At 39.6% G+C, this 17,754-nt stretch overlaps 1 pseudogene; it reads right to left on the minus strand.

Annotated features, from left to right (window-relative positions):
• Positions 1-351: 351 nt before the first annotated feature.
• On the minus strand, positions 352-866 carry LOC138175722 (large ribosomal subunit protein P1 pseudogene; annotated as a pseudogene).
• Positions 867-17,754: the final 16,888 nt, after the last annotated feature.

Consider the following 17,754-nt stretch of genomic DNA (forward strand, 5'->3'; position numbering starts at 1 on the left):
TTCACCTGAGAACTCTGGAATTTGGCTATAATATTCCTGGAAGTTTTCATTTTGAGATCTCTTTCAGGGGGTAGTCAGTGGATTTTTTCAATTTCTATTTTCCCCTCTGGTTCTAGAATGTGATGGCAGTTTTCCTTGATAATTTCTTGAAAGATGATATCTATGCTCTTTTTTTGATCATGGCTTTCACATAGTCCAATAATTTTTAAATGATCTCTCCTGGGTCTAATTTCTAGGTCAGTTGTTTTTCCAATGAGATATTTCACATTGTCTTCTGTTTTTTCATTCTTTTGGTTTTGATTGTTTCTTGACTTCTCATAAAGTCATTAGCTTCCATTTGCTCCATTCCAATTTTTTTTTTTGAGTTAAGCTTTTTATTTAATGTTACAAAAAATATTTAGTCAAACAGACCAAAGCCCCTGTCATCATCGGACTCCTCAGATTCTTCTTTTTTTGCTTCCTCTTTTTTCTTCTCCCCAGCTGGGGCAGCTGTGCTAGCAGGAGCAGCCCCTCCAGCAAGGGCAGCACCACCAGCTGCTGGGGCAGGTCCACCAACTCCTACATTGCAGATGAGACTTGCAACATTGACATTGGACAGGGCCTTGGCAAATAATCCAGGCCAGAATGGTTCAACATTTACACCTGCTGCTTTAATGAGGGCATTGATTTTATCTTCCGTGACAGTAACCTCATCGTCCTGAAGGATGAGGGCAGAGTAGATGCAGGCGAGCTTGGAGATGGCCATTTCAGTAGACAGAAGAGGAGAGGCTTGTTTGTAGTGGTGCTAGTCACCAGCTGAAGTGAGGGTTCACCCCCACGTTGCCTTAGCTTCTGAAGAAGAACCAAGCACCTTACAGACAACTGAAGAGAAAAAGCTCCATTCTAATTTTTAAGGAATTATTTTCCTCAGTGAACTTTTGGACCTCCTCTACTGTTTGTCCTAGTCTGTTTCTTAAGGTGTTATTTTCTTCAGTATTTTTGGGGTCTCCTTTACCAAGCTGTTGACTCACTTTTCATGATTTTTTTGCATCACTCTCATTTCTCTTCCAAATTTTTCCTCTACCTCTCTTACTTGATTTTCAAAATCTTTTTTTGAGCTCTTCCAATGGTTTGAGATCAATTCATATTTTTCTTGGAGGCTTTGGATATAGGAACTTTGACTTTGTTGTCTTCTTCTCAGTGTGTGTTTTGATCTTTCTTGTCACCATAGTAACTTTCTATGGCCAGAATTTCTTTCTGTTTGCTCATTTTCTCAGACTATTACTTAACCTTTAATTCTTTGATCAAGTAAGGCTCTGCTTTCAGGGTGGAAGGTGCACTGTCCCAAGCTTCAGGGATTTTGTGCAGCTGTTTCCAGAGCTACTTCTAGGGACCTGTAAATTTTTAGTTCTTCCAAGGTGGTATGATCTAAGGAGAGGTGTTTGCTCCTCTCCTGGACTGTGCACTAGTCTCTGAGTAACCACAAACACTCTTTTCTGCCCTGGAACTGTGAGGATGGTGTAATGCCATGCACAGAAGCTTTCCAGAAGAATGCTACTGTGAACAGCTTTTAAGGTTCTGATTATACAGTATAGTGAACACTATTTATTCCATAACAATCAAAGCAAAACATTCACAGAAAATCAAGGTACAGCATTCACAATATTACAACTTATATTCACAAACAGCTTATCATTAAAATGGCCATATAGCTTTCACCAAAGTGGTCACAATATTTGCAACAAAGAACAATTATCTCAAAGTACAATAGTCAAAGTCTTCCGCTCATGGGGCACTCTTAAGTTAACTCAATCAGTCACTTATTCAGCAATAAATTACTAAGTATCATTAATCATTAAGTACAATAGAAAATAAAGACCCTCTACCCCTAGGTCACTAGTAAACTATAATTCCATAATTACTCAGTACCCAAGGAGAGGTCTTTTCATCTTGGGGCCTGTTCTCAGATTCTCTGGATCCTCTCCCATGGTCCCAGATTCTACCTGGATTCACCAGACTGTCACCTGGATTCAATGGCAGACAGTTACCAGTTCCTTGTACAGCTCTCTGGGTAGGTCCTTCTCCAGCTCTCTGGGTAGGTCCTTCTCCACGATGAAGTTCGCAGGGTCCGGTCCACCTCAACTCCTTCAGAATTTCTGCTTCTGAGAACTCAAGGCTCAACCAAGCCACAAACAGACAAAGTCTCAACATCCTGGTCATACTTCCTGTCTTCTGCTTCCTCAGTCTTCTCCTGGGCTCCTGGTTGCTGGGCTCCTGGGTTCCTCTGTCTCTTGGTCTCCTGGCTCCTAGGCTCCTGGACTCCTGTTCAGAAGAAGCTCCACTACCACAAGTTTTCAGGAAATTCTGGCTCAGTTCTTGATTCTCTCTTCTGTAGCTGCTCTGCCACCAGATGCTGGTCCCCAGAAATTCTTACTGTGCCTCTCTGGGGCTTTTCCTTATATACACACAGCATTAGGTTCCTGTTTCAGCCAACCCCTTCCTGTTATGTAAGTAACAGCAGACAGGAGTCCATACCTTCTGTTTCCCCAACAGAGGCTTGATCAGTTACTAAGTGCTAAGTACCTGCTACCTTGCCAATACAAAAAGGGATCTTCAAATTCAAATTACATCACCATTACAGATGGTCACCCCTTCACTGCTGCTGTAAGCTCTGCACTGCTAGTGGTCCTCTTCACCCTGGGACTGCCACCCAGGACTACACCCTGCATCCAAGTATAGGCAAGGAAACAGAGCCCTTGTGTTAGTGCTAGCAAAAAGACCCCTGTCATGTCCTTCTGACAAGCCATTCAACCCCCTTACCATTTCTGTGCTGAGAGCTCAGGAATCAGCTGCTTCTGCTGATTCAGTCACCCCTAAGGCTTGCTTCTGGTCTGCGGTGGCCATGGTTGTGTTGGTGTGGTCTTCACTGGACTGTGCTCCACAGTCACCCAGGTGTGACAGACCATTCCTGCTGAACATTCAAGCTGTCTTTGGTGTCTGTGTGCTGAGAAGTCTGGAAACCACCACTCCTGCCCGGGATTCAGTTGCCCCAGGCCTGCTCTAGATTTGCTGGGATCTGGTCCGTGCTGAACCGTGCTCCTCTCTCACCCTGATGCATCAGATCTTTACTTCCAGAACTTCCAAGTTTTCTTGGACTGGAAATTTGTATCACTCCATCTTTTTGTGGGTTCCGCTCCTCTAGAATTTGTTAAGAGTCATTTTGGTGGGCTTTTTTTTGAAGCAACTGGGATTAAGTAACTTACCCAGGGTCACACAGCTAGTAAGTGTCTGAGTCTGGCTTTGAACTCAGGTCCTTCTCACTCCAGGGTCAGTGCTCTATCCACTGTGCCACCTAGCTGCCTCCTAGAGTCATTTTTAAAGGTAATTTGGAAGGGTTTGGGGGAGAGCTCAGGTAATTCCCTGTCATTACTCTGCCATCTTGGTTCCACCCCCCCACCAATGGAAATGCTAATTTAAAGATCTTCCCTGCCCCTAGGCTAAAGTGCACCTGGAGTCTGGGGTGGGAGGCTTGTTTTTCAGTTGATACTTTTTGATTGGCCAGTGGATCCAAAAGGTTGTTACATTCTCTGAGCCAGGAGAAGGCTATATAAGCCCTGATTTGAGGCTTTGTTTTGGGGGCTCACTTTGAGAAGTGTTCTGTGATTTGATCTGTATTCTGGGAAGCCGTTGTCCAGGGCCTCCCCCCCCCCTTTGAAAAACCCAGATGTTGATTGGATATGGATGTAATGGCTGGACAGTTTGGAAAGCTGTCTACTTGATCTGTTTCTGTCTTGATAATTCTGCCTGTATACTTTGAAGTTCGGGGTGCTGGCCTTTTCCCCCTGAACAAGGTAAACAATATATGTCTGACTGATTAAAGTAAGCTTGTTAACCCATTTTGAGTTGCTTACCTTTATCAAAGCAGATCCAAGAACCTATATGGGCAGCCGCCCTGAAGACGCTTGGGGTGCTTGCTGTTACCACCCCCCCCCCCCAGAGAACTGTTCTTTCACAGAAGCTAAGAAAGAGGGAAAGGAAGGTAGCAGGGGCTCAGCACGTGTTTGACCAGCCTGTCCATTCAGTTCTCAGAAATCTTTCTGACTTGACCCCTCAGCTCTGATCTTCATCATCTAAATCTGCAACCTGAAACAATTCCAATATGAAAAGGCCACAGCTTGGAGAGGGGGTAGAGAAGGCGCCTGATTCCAGGGTGCATCCTTCTAACAGTCCAAAACTATACGAGGCTTTTAATGTAGATCTATTAGATGGACCCTGCATCTGTCAACTAAAATTCTCAACTCTAAATTCAAATGCGATACTTCTGTTAATTGTGGATAGAAGTCAGTATGTAACCTCAGGTACCTTCAGCATTCTTAATCCCTTCAGCTCTGTTCACTAACTGGTAAACCTAGAGATAGGGTTATGTAGATTTAGGCTAACATCTGAGACTGTGTAATAATAATAATCATTATAATCGCTATTATTGTAGCATTTATATAGAGCTTTAAGCTTTGCAAAGCACGTTAGAAATATTATCTCATTTGATCCTGACAATGTTCCTGAGTGGTAGTTGCTATTTTTATCTCCATTTTACAGATGAAGAAATTAAGACAGAAAGCTAAGTGGCATACCAAGGGTCATATGGCTGATAAATGTTGTAGACCAGATTTAAACTCAGATCTTCCTGATTGTAGACCCAGTGCTTTGTATCTGTGGTGCCACCTAGCTGCCTCTATCCCTCATATACCACAATAAGTTCAAAATGAATATGCTACCTGAATATATAAAAGGTCAAATCATTTTTTTTTAAATTAGTGAATAAAATAGTCACCTTTCGCAACTAACAGCTAGAGAGAAAATTCTTAACCAAGCAAAAGATATGGGAGAGCTTAAAAGATAAAATACAAATTGCAATTATATAAAAAGAAAAAAATCATTGAATATATAATGAGAAGAGAAATTGTTGAATAGGAATAAATATTAGCATCAAATATTACATTTGGGAATTTGTAAGGTTCTTCTAATGATGCAAAACTCCCTAAAACAAAAGTTTATATTTTCAAAATCAAAGAGATCTAAAGTGGTCCAAGAGAGAAGGGAATAGATATATTTTTTAAGTTTTCTGCTTGAAATAACATAGAAAGCATTAAAAGTATTTCTATGCATATACATCATGACTTTACAGAATCTTTTTAAATAAGAACCACCATTTACTGAAAACTAAATTTGGCTCAAATATGCTGTAATGTCATATACTCTCTAGTATAGGCTATTACAATCTTGCAAGGGGACTGGGGAGAATGGGTTCAAATTTAAAGCAATTGCTAAGGAGCATTTGCCCTATCAAATTCACTTGTGAATGTGACATAGATGTTCTCTTGCTTACAGAAAATGGAAGATGCCATGCCAGTTCACTGCTCAGTTAGATCCAACAGCTTCATTAAGCTCTGCTGCTAAGAAAATCCAATACGGATTCCAGTTACTAGATAGTTCAAGATCTTGAAAAATCATAACTTAGTCTGTTCCATCACCAACACTCATTCACCTAAGAGTAGGAAAAAAAAAAAAAACAAATAAAAAGAGGCAAAGATAAGGAGGTACACTTTTCACAACTATGTGTTATCCCATGTTGCCACTACAACTATTTCTTTTCCTTCCTGAAGGCTTATAGCAGTCTTTGCCTAGATCATAATCAGGAAAAGGAAAGCCAGATATGTCTGGTATAGATATGTAGTCAGATACGTCCTTATGTGTAAATGTTCAGTTCTGGCTCACCAGCCAATCAAAAGTTCTCTGTTTACCAAAATAATTCACAATTATTCATGAGTTGATACCCTAGGCTGGGAAAGTCCATTCTCAGGAATTCTAGTTTCTGTCCAGTGGTCACAAAAGGAAATAGAAAGGAAAAAGAAGGTGACTGCAAACCAGGGCTCTAGGAACTTTACTCTCAGGCTTATCTTGTGCTTCTCCTGAAAGTCACCATTTTCCACTCCTGAGGTAGCTAGGCAGCGCAGTGAATAGACTGCTGGACCTGGGGTCAGGAAGACCAGAATTCAAATTCATCCTCAAACACTGATTACGACTCAGAGCAAATCACTTAACCTCGATTTACCTCAATTTCCTCAACTGTAAAATGGAGGTAATGACAGCACCTAACTCTCAGGGTTTTTATGAGGATCAAATGAGATAATATTTGTAAAACACTTAGCACCATATCTGGCACATAGTAGGTGTTTAGTAAAAGCTCATTTCCTTGTTTCCTTCCTGAGGAAGGGAGCAGAATGTTCCCCATCCCTCATATTGCTATACTTTGTCCTGGAAACTCAAGGTAAGTAAAGTCTATAGAAAAGAGGGACTAATCTATTTTGCAGCACATTTTCATAGACCATGGGTAAAGAGCAGCTCAATCAGAAGAATTATGGGTATTCCCTCAAGCAAGGTATCATATGTACCTATCATGGGAAGTGCACTTCAGACAAAGGTCTACAAATTCAGGTAGTAAAATGGAAAACTCCAAATCGAATAAGGGTTCCCTGTTTTTACAACTTACAAATAAATTAATAGAAAAAAATAAGATTTTGCTATTTGAAGTCAATAATTTACCTAAAACTTGTCAGGTCCAACTATCTCACTCCCATATTCAATAAACCCCAGCAGTTCCCTTTCAACTCAAAGATTAAATATAAAATGTTATGTTTGGCATTCCAAGCTTTTCATAACCTAGGACCCTCCTACCTTTACAATCTTCTTATACCTATATCCCTGCCATGTACACTTCAATCCAGTGACCCTGGCCTCCTAGCTGTTCAATAAACAAGATACTCCATCTCTTGACTCAGATCATTTTCTCTGGCTATCCCCATATAAAGCTAATCATGAGCAGCTCTCTTGAGGACTGCTGTTGTGAATAACTTTAAGGATCTAATCACATAGTATAGTGAACGCTCTATTTCTTCAGCAATAAAGTAAAGCAAAACATTCAAGAAACTAAAGCACAACATTCACAACAATATAGCACAATAGCTTATTACTAAGGTGGCCACACACTCTTCAACAAAACATATCATTCAGTAAGTCACAATTTCCTGAATCAATATAAAGTATCCATCTAAAGTCTTCTTTCATCTTGATTGGAGGCTGGCTTCCAATCACCCTCAAGCCAATCATACTTAAGGGGTAGTGGAAAGCATAAAGGCCATCCACCCCTAAGTCACAGTAAGTTATAATATCATCAGTCAGCACTGAGTACCCAAGTAATGTCTCCTTTCATTTTATCTCAAGGCTACTTCCAAACCCCATGGCTCCTCTTCCATTCTCCTAGCTCTTGCCTGGATTCACCCAACTATTGCTTGGATTCACAGGTAGGTAGCTCTCTGCTCCTGTTCCATATTGCAGCTCACAGGGATGGCTCCACCCCAAGCACTTCACAGTTTCTGTTTCTAGAAAAACAAAGCTCAATAGGGCTACTATATAGTAGCCCTATTGTATTATTATGTACTATTGTATTTACACACATTGCCAGCACTATCATCTCAATTCACTTTCTGTCTGAGAAATCAACACACATCAACAGACAGAACAACAGACAGAGTGCCAACATCACAAACATTCTCTCTTTTAGCTCTGCTTGGTCCTGGCTCATGCTCAAGCTTTTATCTGCTCTACTCCTTCATGTTCCTGTTCTTCTCTTTCAGCAAGCTTCTCCCACTGTGGGCTCCATGTGATGACTTTAGGCCTATTAAGGGCAGGGAAGGTCTCAAAACTCCCTTAGGCCTATTAAGGGCAACACAATGTATACTGTTTCCAACAAAGCCTTGACACAATCAAAGGCTACACTAAAAGGCATTTGATTAAGTGAAACAAGGAGCAAAGTACTACTTTGCTTGCCATTACACCCCTATACCTGGAATGCTGTCCCTCTTCCACTCCATTAACTGATCTCCCTAGTTTCCTTTAAGTCTCAACCAAAACCTTTTTTTTTATTTGAAGCCTTTCCCCAATCCCTTTTAATTCTAATGTCTTTTCTCTATTAATTACTTCCTATTTACCCTGTATATAGCTTTCTCTGTACATATTTATTTACATATTGTTTCCCCATTAGAGTGTAAGCTCCTTGAGGGTAGGGACTGTCTTTCGCCTCTTTTTATATCTTTGTTGGTTAGCACTGTTCCTGGCATTTAGTAGGTGCTTAATGACTGTTTATTGATTGATTGACTGGTTGGTTTGTTGGTTTTAATACTTTTAAAAAAATCTTTTCTAGTATTATAGCATTGTTGATTATGAGCTTTTTAAAAAAAAACAATTTTTAAAACTTTACAAACTCTGAGAAATAGCCCCTGAAGTTTCTTAGTACCTAAGAGTATCAATGGGTTTTGATCTTCCACTGAAAAAACATTAGTAAAGAAAAATGGAATATGGCTCACCTGAGAGATGATGTCAAGAAGCCTTGATCAGGATGGTTCCTAGATATGATTCCCACTATTAACTCATAACTCAGGTCTGTAAGTAGGAAGGATATTTGAGATCCAGGTAGAAAGGACTATATTCATGTTTGTTCCCAGCTGGTCTGAAGAAAGTTCTGTGTGAAGAGTCTTGGCTCATATCTAACAAAATGCCCATCTGCCTTGTCTGTCATGTAATGAATTTTGTGGTACAAGAGGAAAGTTTCACAAGTCATTAATTAGAACAGATGGTGGTGTCAGCCTTAATAGACAACATAAATGTTCTGGGAAAACAAACATCAACAAACCATTTTCAGAAACAGAATGGGGAGGGGGGAACCATGAGAAGGAAAGGGCAAGGGCATACTCTCATGCTTTGCCACAGCACAAGTCAGGTTGCAGTGGGCACTTGCAAATTAAGCAATCAAAAATTTGCCCCAAACCTCCAAGCTTCTGAATTGTTAAAAGTCCCTATTTTTAAACAGTGTTACAGGAAAAAAAATGAACCAAGCAGCATCTGTATTTCCAACAGAAACTTGGCAAGCTTCACAACTCTAATTCGGTTTGTGGAAACAGGACTCCTCAATGTGGGTGAAGAAAAGAAAAAACTACAGAACTGTAGCCATTCTCATTAAGGGACCAGAGACCAGAAACCTGGATGTGTCTGGTTACCTCATGTTCACAACAAGAATGGAGGTGTAGCTGAACTGGAGCCATGTCCCATGATGAAACCAGGAGTTCCAAGTGGTCTTAAGTTCAAGGAAAAAGCAAATATTTTAGCCAGCTTTACATTGCTGTTGGGGCTGGTATAACCTGGATGAACCAGTCTATTAGCTTTGGCTTTAGGTTTTGTTTTTTGCACCTGTATATGTGTACTTAAATTTTTTTGATGCTTTAACTCTTTATGTTGCCATCATCTCAAACTTCCTCTCCCTGACAAGGAAAAATCTCCCATAAAGTGACTGCATCTGTCAATGTATACAATAGTTTGTCCCAGTAGTACCCCACCTCTCCATTCTGAGAGGGAAGATAAATTACATTAGTACCATCCTCAGCTCTTTACTCTAACCTTACATATCCAATTAGTTGCTAAATCTTGCCATTTCTACCTCCCTATCATATCTCAAATCTTTTCTCTCTACTCATACCTTACTTCAGGATCTCATCACCTCTCACCTAGAATATTGCAATGGCTCCCTAACTGGTCTACCTGCTTCAAGTCTCTCCTCATTTCAATCCATCCTCCACACTGTTGCTAAAGTGGTTTTCTATAAGCACAGATCTGATCATGTCACTCCTTGATTGAATAAACTCCAGTGGCTCCCTATTGCTTCTCCTCACTTTGACTGTCAAAGTTTTGATCCCAATCTATCTTTCCAACCTCATCAAAAATTACTTCCCTTCCCACACTGTGATACAGCTGAATTGGCCTTCTCTCTGTTCCACACATATGATACTCCATTTCTGGACTCAGTCACTTTGAGCCAGTTGCCCCGTGGCTGGAATGCATTTCTTCCCCTCCTTTGCCTCATCAGGGAAAAACAAGAGTCAGTCTCTAAGATACAGCTCAAACAACATTTTCGGCATTTCCTGGTCATCTCAGGATCACCTCCTGGAATCCTCCCTTTTACACTACCACATATTTGGTTACATTTATTCTTTTTATTCTGTGTATACATATCTCTATCCTTATAATCTCCCACCTTTCAATGTAAATTTTGTGAAGAGAGAATATTTTCATTATATTTGTATCCCTAGCACTTAGCATTGTTTCTGGCATAGAGTTGGTACTTAATAAATGACTGATGAATGATTGATTTTCTTTAGGACCTCCATCATTTTTTTACTTATTTAGAGTTTTACTTTTTTTTGGGGGGGGGGCAAGGCAATTGGAGTTAAGTGACTTGCCCAGGGTTACACAGTTAGTGTCAAGTGCCTGAGTTCAGATTTGAACTCAGCTCCTCCTGACTGCAGGACTGGTGATCTATCTATTGCACCACCTAGCTGCCTAAGTTTGACTTCCTTTTAGGAATCTTTTCATTTACATTGGTATAGTCAGGTACATATTATTTTCTTAATTCTGATTATTTTGTTCTGCATTAATGCATATAAATCTTTCCATTTTTCTCTAGATTCTTCATATTTATCATTTTATACTACACATCATATTTGTATAAAATAGGGTTTTCCCCTCCATTATTCCACATCAGTGAATACCCATATTGTTTCTAGTTCTGTATAATTGCAAAGAATACTGTTATCAGTATTTTGGAATATATATGATCTTTTTTTTCTTTGACCTCTTTATGGCATATGCCCAATAATAGGATAGTGGGGTAGAAGCATAAGGGGAAATTAGTCACTTTTCTTGCAAAATTCCAAATTGCTACCAGGAATAGGTGGGACAACTTCATAGCTCTATCAACAGTACATAAATGTGTTTATGTTCCTACAGTCAATCCAACATTGTTTCCATCTTTTGCCATTTTTTTTCCAGATTGTGGTATGTGGGAAAAGCTCAGAGTTCTTTTGATTTGCACTTGTCTTTTATCAAATTCTATAAAGTTTGTTTTAAGCATATTTGAAAGAAGAAGAAAAAAACACCTCACACTCAAAAATAATTATACTAGATAAGGCTTTCATGTATAACCCACTCAGGGACACTCTGCCTAGTTGTCTGACCCTTGTTAGTGATGGGGTCCCAGGTAATGGCTATCTCATCCTCACCTTGTCAATTATAATTATACACTCCACCCAACACCAAGGGACATTCTAGATGGTAATCAAAAAGCTGTTATCTTTATCCTCCAGTTCTGTCTCTTTTGCTGTTTTCATTTTTACTCTGTAGGTTGGACTAGTCCAAACCTGTGCAACTACAGCCCAAACTACAGTAGCCAAAGGATTTACTGAGGCGAAAAAAAATGTAGTGTTGTTACTGGGCACTCTCCTGTTTGTCATGAGACCCACAGCAAGCAACCATCATCAATCTGTCTCTATTCTAACCTACCTGGGGCCAGAGAAGTTTAACCTATTTTAATTTTAGCCCCTACCTACTGCCAAGTCGTGTAGGTCTGGGCTAGTCTATGAATTTATCTCATTAGAATCTTGACACAAGCCCCCATTCACTAGAAATACTCTATGCTTCTCCTCAAGGGCCCCAGAAGTTTGAGTTAGCATACATCCCCAAAGCTTTTCCCATTCATGCTCCAAATGACTCCACTGACTTTCCTACTCATACTCACAGCAAGTTGGCTGGGAAATTCAGGAAACACATAGAGTAGGCTGTCTTCTGGCTCTTTCTCAAGGGCAGATATGAGTTCTCTTTTGGTTGCTTTTCCTTGCTTCTATTTTCTCCACTCACCTGTAACCTCTTTAGTCTCATTGTTTACTTCATAACGTAGTTCTCGTCCAGAAGCATAGCCTTGCCACTACAATCCTATCAGGGGAAAGTAGCTGTAGGACCAGAGCTGACTCTTCCCATCCTAATTGCTATATCGACTTAGCAGTTTCTCCTCTATCTTAAAAAATCCATGTTCTTGGCTATTTTATATCATTTCTTTCTCTTTCATTGTATCTTCAGCAACCTCACCAGCTTATGTTTGGGTGCTTCCTTCTCATTTTCACTGGTGGTTAAGACAGAAAGAGAAATGTGGAGCAAGACAAGGGTCCTTAAATAGCATCAGAATCATCACAGGCTATCAGAGCTTGTGTTCTGCTGACAGTCTTCCAGAGTCCAGTCTCCTTGTTTTAGAGACATTGATAGAAAATTATTTGCCTGCCAGTGCCTTGAATTCCTCCAGCATCCACTTCAACCTTCACACTTAATTGCCTTTTCATGTTTTAGATCCTTTTGCTCCTTCAGTAATACTCTCTATTGGCTTCCTCATTGTAGCCTACAAACATTCTCAGGTCTTTCCTATTCTTAAAAACAAACACAAAAACAAAATTACTTGACCCTATCAAATTCTCACACAATTGTCTTATATCTCTCCACCTTTTCATAGACAAATTCCTAAGGGTAAAAAAAAAGTAGTCTATACCAACTGCATCCATTTACTCACTTCTCAGCCCCTTGCATTCTGGTTTCTAACATCACTCAACTGCAATTGCTATCTCCAAAGTTACAAATTATTATTTTTTTTTCCTTTTGGAGGGCAATTGGGGTTAAGTAACTTGCCCAAGGTTACATGGCTAGTTGTTTTTTTTTGGGGGGGTAGGCGGGGTGGGGGGAGGTGTTGAGTGTCTGAGGCCGGAACCAAACTCCGGTCCTCCTGACTCCAGGGCCGATGTTTTACTTACTGCACCACCTAGCCACCCCTACAAATTATTTCTTCATTAACAAATGTTATGGAATTTTCTGTCCTCATCTTTGGCCTCTTTGCAGCATTTGACCCTATTGAACACACTCTCAGGATCTTTTCTTCTCTCTAGGTTTGTTTGACACTCTTCTCTTTTGATTTTCTTCCTATATTCTCAACCCTGCTCAGTCTCCTTTGCTACAAGAACCAAATACTTTACTCTAACTGTAGGTATACCAGTGGACTTTGCCCTGTGTAGCAGCAACTACACTGGCATACCCAGGATAGCTGCTAGTACAGGTTCTTAGATCTTCTTTACTAGGAAAGACAGTTTAAGTGGTCAACAATGTTTTTTAATTATATTCACTAATTCAGGGGGAAAGTCAGCACCCTGAACTTCAGAGAAAATACGGAGAAATAAAGACCAATAATAAATAAAGATTCTGCCTGAATCAAAGCAATATTGCTATACACTTTATATATGTCCCTTTATATATCTGAGCAGTTGGGGAGCTCTGAACATATGGCCACTCAGAATCTCAACCAGGAAATCACAAGATCCTTCTCATAATCAAGCCCCCAAAGCAAAACACCAACTCAGAGTATATATACACTTCTCAGAGCCAGAAGGCATCACAACTCATTGCCTGGTTAGGTATTAGCAAAAGGTGTGAAAGTCTTCCTACAAGCAAGCTTCCCCTAAGCAAGCTTCCCTTAATGGGCTCAGAGTGAGGCCTATTAATGGGCAGGGAAGCTCTTAAATCCCATTAATATTACCCATCTCTACATTTTTTTCTATTAATGATCTCATCAGCTTCCCTAGGTTTGTAGAAAGTCAAAGAGAGAGATTCTGTATCCCCCTTCTGTTGATCGGAGTTATTCCTTCTTTAGAGCTAGTCTTATTAAGAGTACAAAATGAGTTTTGCCTCTGGTTTACTTCCCATTCCCCCAATTGGTTGATCAACAAATTGCCCTGTTCTATTTACCTTTGGTCAATGAAATGTGAGCAAGCTCTGCTTGAAAGAAATATTTCAGGCAGCTAGGTGGTGCAGTGAATGGATCACCAGTCCTGGACTCAGGAGGACCAGAGTTCAAATCCAGCCTCAGACACTTAACATGTACTAGCTATGTGACCTTGGGCAAGTCACTTAACCCCAATTGCCCTGCCTTCCCCTCTCCCCCCCCCCAAAAGAAGGAAATATTTCCCTTTCTCACTCCAAAGGTCAGCTGAAAATGTTTTGTAGTTAGACATAACTGCCCTCAATTTTCTTCTTTATTTCATCCTATATATATATATATATATATATATATATATATATATGGCCAGTAAGATATTTTACTTGTAATCAGAGCTCACTGAGATTTCTGTGTTATTCAGCTGGTGCTTCTCCCTTTTATTGCTTATGATAACAATAAAGCTTCTTTAACTTGTACCCTAAATTTTACAAACTGTGGATTCTCCCATCCCTGACTCAGGACAAATATATTACATTGGTTGGGAATTTGAACATGAAGACTAAGTGTGGAGAAGCAATGAACCAATCAATGCCTCCTCCACTCCCACTCCTGGCATCAAATAAAAGGAAGGAATACTCTTAAATTTCAGTTTTGGGGCTGGAAGATACTTACAAGCTCCAGACTTATCCGAGGTATTTAAATTCCCCTTTTGTTTTTATAACAGGTCAGTAAAGACAGTTATTCCTATTTATGTTTTGGACTATTTCTGTTTTATCCATCTGTTTCCCAAAAGTAGAATCCTATTCTGTTCCATTTTGTGCTGGGTGACTCCTGATTGGAGCCCAGTTTTGTCTCTGTTCTGTGCTGAGTTTCCTGGAAGTAGAATCTAGCAGGGAGAATGTTTAAATCACCTCCATTCAACATAACACACCACAGTTTACAAACAATGGAGCATTTGTGGGAGGGTCACTCTGAGCTGTTGGTATAGACTAGCCACTTGAATGTGTGTCTTTTTTAAGGGATCTGCAAGGAGATTGGAAGCCTCTATAGGACTCACCCTTAACATTTCAGTGGTTTGCACACTAGATCAGAGTAATTGTCTTTGTCACCCATCTTCTCCTAATGTTTCTCTGTTTTATGAATCATTTGTTAGAATTCTAATTCTCACTTCAGGAGAATCTTACTATAGGCAGAGAGATTAGATCTCCCAGTTAAAAAATTAGAAAATTTCACAAGTCCTCATGGGAGTTCTTTGGTAATTTGCAGCACCCTATCAGAACTGGAAGGCAATAGGTATAAAAGGCCTGGTGTGGAGAGAGAGCAGGAGAATGGTTTCTTTTCATGACCTTTACTGTTTGGAAAATGCTGACACTTGTAAAAAAAAAAAACAATCACAACAACTAGGAACTATTTGAGGAAACCTGGAAAGACCTATCTGAGGTGATGCAGTGTGAAACACACTGATTTCAACTATATAAAAAAGGAGAGAGAAAAAAACAGAAAAAAATAAGGCCAAAGGTGGTAGAATTTCCAATTAACAGAAATTTTTTTTAAGTCCAAAAAGAGCATCTTATTTATTTGTTGCTTGTTAGTTGCAATTTTCAGCATGTATATGGCTATTCTTCAACCCTCCCTTCAATTCTAATGTGTTCAGGTGAACCCATCAAGAATGTAATGGATAAGAGTCTCAATCCTGAAGTGGCCTTTTAGGAGTTCCTAGTATATAGGAGAACGTCTATTAAAGTACAGTGAAGAGATCAAAAGGACTGAAATTTATTCCAGGCACCAAATGATTTAATGTAGAGACCTAAGAGTAAAGATTCATTTTAAGGTACATGTCCCATGGTCTGAACTTCTTTTCATGGAAATGGCCAAGGGCTAGGATTTATAGTAGATGCTCTAAATAGACCTCACCTTGTTTTCCTATGTGTGAGCAATACAGACAGGTTAGTTTAAGTAGGTCCAGTTCATTGCAAGGCAAGGTTTCTTAAGTTTGGGGTCCAAAGAATCTGTGAATAGATTACTGAATGTCTATAATCTTGAGGGGGAAAAAATTACATCCTTATTTTCACTAACCTTTAACTGAAATTTGACTATATTTTCTAAACATTTTTCTGAATCCATAGGCATCACCAAACTGATAAAGTTGTCCATGACACAAAAAAGGTTAAGATCTAAGGGAAATGAGTCTTTGACCCAGTTCCTAACCAGGAAAGCCTTGAACATAGTCACAGAAAGTAAAGGGTGGGTAATAAGAGGTTAAATTAACTAAAAAGACCTGGTCATGCCCTTTAGGAACTATGAATGAGTTCCTTATTTGAATTTGAAGGAGAGTCTTGTTACTTATTGGGCAAAAGATTTAAAAGATAACTTAAAAGATAAACAGTTCAAAATTTAGTCCATTTGAATGAGAACAAGCCAAGATCACTTTTGTGGAGTGTTACCACAATCCCTATACTGGGAAGAAGGAAAAAAAAAAAAAGCCTGGTGAGCCAGCAAAAAACCCTGGAGGTGAGTGGAGGGAAGTAATCATTTCTCTACTCCTTGGATGATGGGCTGGAAAAGTTAGCCAAATCCACCAGAAGAGAAGGAAATTAAGTTAATAATAATAGCACTTATATATCACTTTAAGGTTTACAAAGTACTTTACAAATATTTCATTTGCTCCCCACAACAACCTTGGGAAGTAGGTAATATTATTATCACCATTTTACAGATCAAGAAGCTAAAGCAGACAGAGGTTGAGTCACCCAAGTGATTGTGTGACCACAACTGTTGGAGGGTGGATTTGAACTCAGATCTTCCTGACTCTTGGTTCAGTGCTCTACCCATTGCACCACCTACATGCCTCCAATTTTATAGAAAAAAAGAAGCCAAAACTCTATGAAGGGAGGAGGAAGGAAGTAGTTATAGGAAGTCACATTGGACACAGTAAGCTTCTCTACTCATTTGCCATCTCATTACTACCCTATGGATTCTCTTGTTTATCTCCCTATGCTGGTAATTAATCATTGGTGATTCATCACCCTGAACCAGCTCAGTATAAGAGAAGACTTCAGAATTACAAGTGTCATTTTTTTTTTAAAACTGTGATACATGTGATTAGGACAAAGTTGTCCCCAGGCCCTGATTAGTCCTAGATTCCCTCATACAGCTTTCTAGTTATCTAAGAGTATAAAAAAGCCCCAGCTGTAAGGAGTATAGGCCAATCAGGCTTGGCGGGTGCCAAAGACCATGAATCACCATACCCTGATGACCTACTGACCAGTTTTGTTTCCAGATGGAGATGAGTAGCACTGCATCCATCCAGAGAAGATGAATGCTATAGTATCCTTGTCTCACATACTCTTGCTGTGCTAATGCAAAGTTGACCTCCTTTGTTAAATGTTCATTGATTTACAAGTATCTCATTTCTTCCCAACATCAAGCCTGAATTAAGAGGGTTACTGGTATTAGAGTCTCACCTCCAGTGATCCAGATAGCCAGAGACTCAAGGAATCACAAAATGTCAGAGACAGAAGAGACTTAAAGGGAATGATCACCATCTGCTGGGAGCTAAGAATTGCAGAAAGCATGAGCTTCAGACAGTGAAAATTACAATATTTCAGCGACCAGTGACATCTGCTGAAAGCAGTAGTTTATGCTCAAGATAAAGGAAAAAGAATACATGGCAGCCAGAGGAGCCATAGAAAGGCTCTGTAATGGAGGCGATCAAACCCTAACTAACTCCTGCTAAAAAGCCTCTCCAGGGCAGTCCAGTAAGTCACAGATAGCACTGATATGTAGTCTTGGAAGGGGGTTATTTTGCTGAGAGATATTTTCAATTATTCTAATATGAGATTTTTCTTTAACCTCAAAATAAATTGGTTCATGTTTTAAGTTGTGAAATGTGTCCATAAAGGGATTACACCTTAGGGACAGGGATATTAGAAAGTAAAGTTTCTGGATCATCTAGTTGGAGGTAATAAGCCAGAGAATAGAAAAGTTACTTAAAGTAGACCTAGGCCATCATTATTTATAGGGAGAACTATATTGAAGAACTATGCAAACAGTTAATTAAAAATGTCAATGAGTCTTAA

The sequence above is a fragment of the Petaurus breviceps genome, unplaced genomic scaffold, assembly GCF_028583685.1.
Source record: "Petaurus breviceps papuanus isolate PSGF00001 unplaced genomic scaffold, PetGlider_PUasm1.0 79, whole genome shotgun sequence".
NCBI lineage: Eukaryota > Metazoa > Chordata > Mammalia > Diprotodontia > Petauridae > Petaurus > Petaurus breviceps.